This window comes from Camellia sinensis, chromosome 4 (genome assembly GCF_055761805.1).
Source record: "Camellia sinensis isolate YWXY chromosome 4, ASM5576180v1, whole genome shotgun sequence".
Taxonomy (NCBI): domain Eukaryota; kingdom Viridiplantae; phylum Streptophyta; class Magnoliopsida; order Ericales; family Theaceae; genus Camellia; species Camellia sinensis.
In genome coordinates, this window is record NC_138964.1 from 30,775,785 (window position 1) to 30,782,413 (window position 6,629).

Below are 6,629 nucleotides of genomic sequence, written 5' to 3' on the forward strand. Positions count from 1 at the left end.
ACTTTGGTCGCTAAAGACTTGTTTTTTGCCGACTAAAACTTTTTTAGTCGCCAATACCACCGGCGACCGTGTTTTCACGACAAAACCGGCGACTAAAACCTTTAGTCGGGGAAACTAAAAAGTCGACTTTTGGCAACTAAAAATGGACTTTTGTCCAAAGGTGCCTTTTCTTGTAGTGTACATTGAGTTTAATGGTTAAAATATATATTTTAAAATATTTTTATTTAATGGAAATAAATGAATAATTTAGATTAAAAACAAATCAAAATATTAGGGTTTAAATTTATAAAATTTAAAGCTCAAACAAAATTTTATTACAATGGTCAATTTTTTTTTTTCCTTAGAAGTTTTTATTCTATGTTGAGCTCTCTAAATTTTGTAGTGCTTACATATAGGTAGGGATGAGAATTTTGACGTGACATGATAACGATTTAAGTTGTATGCAAACTTAATGGGTTAGTCTTGATAATTTTTTAACATGAACACAAATATGACACGATTTGATAATATGAATATTAATGGTTCGTTTGGATAGTGACTTTTGTGGCTAAAATATGAAATGTAAAAATCAATATGTTTAAGAAAAGACTTTCTGACTTTTACCCAAAAAAAAAATGCAAGAAAGAGAGTGATTATGAAGAAATCTTTGACTTTTTTATATAAGTTAAAAATATCTTGACTTTTTGACTTATTTAATGATTTTTTTTCTCAAAATAACCACTTGCCAGACGAAGTTTAAATGGATCAGATTAGTCTCAAACATGCATAACATTTTGACATGAATACCTGTTTAATAAATAATTAATTACATATTTTAAAATTATTTTCACTAAGGGTACCTCAACATTTTTAAATGCATAGTTGATTAAAAAGATAAATATGAAAAATAAATTTTATGGCTAATAAACTTTTTTTTTTCTTTTTTTCAATTGAAGGTGATGTGTTGTGTGCTTATTATTTTAAAGTCAATCTAGCAAAAAATAATATATATAATATTTGCATATAGTTTTTGTAAATTAAGAAAATGGAATTGAGTTACTCAAATATTTTTGTAAATAATTTCATTAATTAGAGAGTAGTTTATTAAATTTAATAGTGAAAACAAAAGAATTTTTCATATACATAGTATTTTTAATTAAAGATGATTTATATATATATATATTTGAATGGATTGTGCTCCTCTCTAGTTCATGATTTAAAATGAAAGGTGTTGTCCAGGCTCGTTGGACCTATTATGGGTCTCATTTCGATAAACTGAACCATTCATTTTCTAAGATATTTCGTATATGTCATTCACACAAAAATTAGGTTGATCTGATATTTGTAGCCTATTTAGTTTGCCACATTTGTCACTAAAAAAATGGATGATCTATTTTTTAAAAACATACATGTCATCTATTTTTTGGGAGACAAATTCTATAAGTTGAATAGATTATGATTATTATATCGATCTATTATATATATATATATGGTATACAAAAAAGACCTGACAAAATTAACAATTAGTGACACTTTATTATTATTATTATTATTATTATTATTATTATTACAAAAATGCCGCTAATTATCACAGAACCTATTGAGCAATAAATTCACCTATTGTGACCTGCACATAGGTCACCCAATAATGGTTAATGAAAAAGAAACCTATTTGGGAGGAAAATGTTTTTAAAAGACAGAAAACGTTTTCCGAGCTAATGTTTTACCAATGCCACATTACCACCATACCATCATCTCTACCATGACTACCACCTCCATCGCCACCACACCATCACCCTCCCATCACTTTTACCACTACCACAACCAGCATAACTACTACCACACCACTACCACTATTGCTGCTATTGCTATCACCACTACTGCTACCACTATCTCAACACTTCACCTCCACCCCCACCTCCACCTCCACTATATCGTCGCCATTACTACCACCACCAATGTAACTATTAGTACATTAATTTAAAAAATACAACCAAATATAAGAATATTTTGTTAAAATATTCTTATTTTTTCCGAAACAAAATGAAGCATAAGTTTAATTATGTAGCACACTAGAAAAGTTTCTTTTCTTCTCATCGCTCGAGCAACGGATTTGTTGCTCGAGTGGTCTTGCGTAGCTTTCAGTACTTTTGCAGGCCTAAGATTCTGGGAGCTATTAATGGTTGCTTGAGCGAAGGGTTGGTTACTCGAGCGGTGTGGTGTCTTTGACACTCGAGTGTAGGAGTGGTCGCTCGAGCGGTCTGTTTGGGATTAGCATATTTAAAAGTCATTTTTAGTCTACTTTTCTTCATTCTTTTATATTCTTTCTCTCTCTTTATCTGACATTTATAAGGGTTTCACGCCTTCAAGTTTGATTTTCTTCTCTTTTTACTCATTTCCCACCCCATGTTCCTTATATAAAAATGATGAGCATGTCGAGGGCTTTCTATCCATCCGAGCGGATCACGTTTTCATCGAAGTTGGGATTTTGGGTTTCTTCCTGTTCTTGCTAGAGGTACAAATTTCTTTACTTCTCTTCTATATTTTCGTATAGATAGATGTGTGGCAGATTTATATTGCATAAAAACTTCATTTGAGGAGATTTTCATGAAAGCATGTAAAGGAAGTTAGGGTTTCAAATTATGAAAGTTTAACTTATGATTGAAGTGGAATATGGAAAATTTGAGTTGCTAGAATATGGTTTTGCACACTAAAGTAAAAAGCCCTAATTTTTGTCAAACCCTAGTTATGGTTTCTTCGTCAAGAAGATGAAAAATTGTTTAATTGACCGTAAATTCTAGAAATTAAGATTATGTTTGGTTAAGATGAGTATAAATGAGGATAATTAGTCATTGTGAAAATGATTACGATGTATGCGGTTATGTTGGAGAAATTAACATTGGAAATTGATTTAATAAATCTTTAGAAGAATATGAAAACAATTATGTTGTATAATTGAATATAAAGAGTTGATGTTAATGCTGAGAAGTAAAGAATGTAGTGGAAAATAAATTGTAATTGTTTCTAAGATAAATCTTCACGCTTATGATAGATGTGTTGTTGGGTTAATGTATAATGGAAACAATGAATGATGTTGTTGGCTTTATTCATGAGTTGTAATAAACAATAACATGACGAATGGATGATTAGTGATATTAGAATAAGGGTCCATTTCGTTTCGGCTTGTGACTGGTAAAGCGTAGCACTTGATAGAGGTCCTGCATTCTTTCTGGAGTAGTGCTCAAAAAGCATGTGGTTTGTTGAGATATGTGAAGGTTCCGTGTTCCTTCCGGCTTGTGACCGGTAAAGCATGGCACTTGATAGAGGTTTCACATTCCTTTCGAAGTAGCACTCGAAAAAGTGTGTGGTTCATTGATGTGACTTGGTAATGGAACCAGTTGTTGACTGTGCACTTGTGCAAGATAATTATTTTGTGATTGGTATGTGTGAATGTGATAAATAGAAATGAATTGATATATATATATATATTGAAGTTATGTAGATTATGGTGGGTGATGACTAGTGGATATTTACAATGTGGGATGTATGGTCATTAGTAGTGCAAGGTGAATAGATCTTGAATCTTTATGTAATGTTACATAGGTACCTTAAGAAAGACTATCAGAAATTTATACAAGAACGATAAGAAGATACATAAAGAGTTCTCTTCAAAAAGTTTAGTAGATTTTCATGAGGAAGGCATTATCTATGTGTATTTTATTTTGAATATAAAAGGCACATTATTTATTTATGTATCATCCTTTAGCATTTATGATCGCATATATCTATTGATCTTATTGTTGAGAACCATTGTAGATCCCTACTGGGCATATTTGTTCATCCCACATTGTTTTCAACATTTTCAAGAAACGAAGTCTGAAACACCGGTATGAATATTCAAGAAGTTCATTTTCTTTTATGTGTATTTGTTATTTAGTGTGCAAATGAAATGCATATTGTGAATTGGGATTAATGAATGTCTTCTCTTGTAATTATTTATTTTGAGTATTTCAATGCAAACTTTGGGCATGCACTTTTGTTGTGTTGATTCAAGAGAGAACATTTTCTATTTACTCACGTGTAATGATTATTCCCATACAATGTTATGTAATTGGTTTTAAATTAAAGGTTTTGGTAATGTATCCAAGTAATTAAAATGTGTGGCGTGACAACTTGGTATCAGAGCTAACCAGGTTTCGAAGCCTTGAGCTCGTGGGAAGCGGTTTTTACCACAATGGGTTGATTTCACTTGGTGAGGACGTTTGCATGTAGAAAGTATGAGGTGTGGGAATTATCTGTTGCATTTGTGTGAGCATGAGTTATGTTTCAAGGATAGTGCTCGTAGCTGGCTAACTTGCTTTGTGATCTCATTGGAAACGTATCTGATCAACATAGTTTCTGGTGAAAGTTCCTTGGAAGTTCCGGGACAAGTGGTCATCTTTGTAGACTTGACTCGATTATGTGGCTTAATGTTTAAGTTGTTTATGTGTTGTATGATTATATGTTAAGTTGGTTTCATGTCCTGTTATGAAGAGTAAATGTCTTGGGAAAGGGCTAGAATTTAGTTGATTTACACTTGATGTTGTCATGATAGGATGTCAGGGCAAGCTAGTAGAGGTCGTGTTGGGACTAAAAGCGCCGATAGGGACAATAGTTCCTGCAGTACCTATATCTACAGCACCGGCTGTAGGCGAGGAGATTACATGTGAGATTGTAAGAGCCATAAGGGTGGCTTTAATTCATAATGAGGGAACGAGTCTCGTGCCCTCAAGATCACTAAAGAGTTATTTCTCTTAAGCCCACTGAAGTTCGTAGGAGGCCAGAACTGTTAAAGGTAAAAAATTGGTTAGAGCAGGTCACTAAGACTCTTGATATGCTCAAAGTCAAAGATAAGCAGTTAAGAGTGACATTAGCGAGTTTTCTACTGAAGAGAGATGCTGGGTATTGGTTGAAGTATGTAAGCCCTACCCTAGGCACCAATTGGGCTGCATTCACTAAGGCCTTTTGGGTTTCCTCCTTCCGCTCGAGAGAGATTGAGGAAACAATTTGTAGAGTTGCGCCAAGATACCACTCCTTTGTCACAGTTTGAGGTGAGGTTCATCAGTTTGTCTAGATTTGCTCTAGAGTTGACAGCAACTGAGGAGCGTCGTTGTATTCAGTTCGAGAAAAGGTTATGTGATGGGATGATATCCGATGGAAAGTAGTGGGGTGCATGCATAGGAACTATCACACACTAGTAGAAGCGGCAGCTCACGTACGTGGAAACCACAAATCTTGAGGTTGGCTGGGATGAAAGAGAAAGGGCCATATTGGTGAGTTCCTTAATTCGAAAGTACATGAGACCTAGTAGGAGGCAAATGAGAGTTGAATCTCAATCTTAAGTCCAATCTCAACCTCAATCTAGCTTTACCTCATCGAGTTCATTTTCCGCGAGATCTAATCAAACTGTGGTTTTCTTAAGTTGGTCACAAAGCAGAGGATGACCTTTTTGTTCCAGGTGTAGACAGTTGAACCATGATAGGTGCCATTGCCCTTTACGTGAACAGGGTTTGTCTCAGTAGTCCAGGCAGGGACGATAGTGATATTGTGTAATGGCGGAGTTTTTGTGCCTTGGTACTACGATGTAACTTCTCTTTTATGGAGGGCTTTGTGCCTATGGATGTTGTGTATGTATATGCTTTTGTGACTCAACAATGCATGTATGTTATTAATCTTGGAAGGTGTTGTTGAAATTTTTAATCTTAACTTTGTTGCATAACTGTTATTTTTTTCCTGACTAAAACATGTATTGGCTTATGAGCCTTAGTATGAATTAGAGTATTTGTTGAGAAGCAGGAGTTGTAGGTTGATGAGATTAGTCTTGGAATGTTGTAAGGATGCAGTTGTGTAGTTATAAAGGCGCATAGTTGGGACAAAGTGGAATTTTAGAATTGTATGAGGTTGATTTGAGTTACTTAGTAGGTTGTGAAATTGCTTGGAAGGAATGTAGGATTTGTGTCTCTTAATAATGAGGGTGATGTTTGTGTAGTGGTTGTTGAGAGTTAGTAATTGTGCATGGATGTAAAGGGGTTGTAGTATTCAATTATTGAGTGGCATGGTCAAGACTTGTATAGGGTTCATATACGTGAAGGGAACTTGGTGGTTGGATGCTAGAAGTGTTTCTCGGGAGGATGTACGGGTTGTGTTCTCAAGTAACAAGTGTAGTATGAGTAATGATTGTTTGTGTTCGGAGTAGGTGGATTGCCGTTGACCTTATAGGTCTTATTTTATGCTAAAAGGAGGAGGGGTGTTTCCACATCGGCATAAGAGTGATAAGGATTATTGGAAACACTGCTAGTGCGATGCATATTTGAGGAATTCGGTGAGATTCTAGAAACATATGGAATGGTGTGTGGAGCTCCATCTCAGAGTAAACAATGCGGGGCAACATGTAGCTGTTTGAGTGCCTGGGATAAAGTTATTGAGTGGTTAGTCGATTGGTTGATATTAGAGTTTGGGGTGACAAATAGTCCCTTTAGAATGGTTAGATGTGAGTAGGGTGGCAAGTTTGAGAAGCGCCTTGGAGTAGTTTTTGCAAGTGTTGAGTCTCCTGTATGTAGTAGTGAGGCTCGGGTGAAGCTTGTCTTGAGTTGATGGAAACTCCTTCGGTT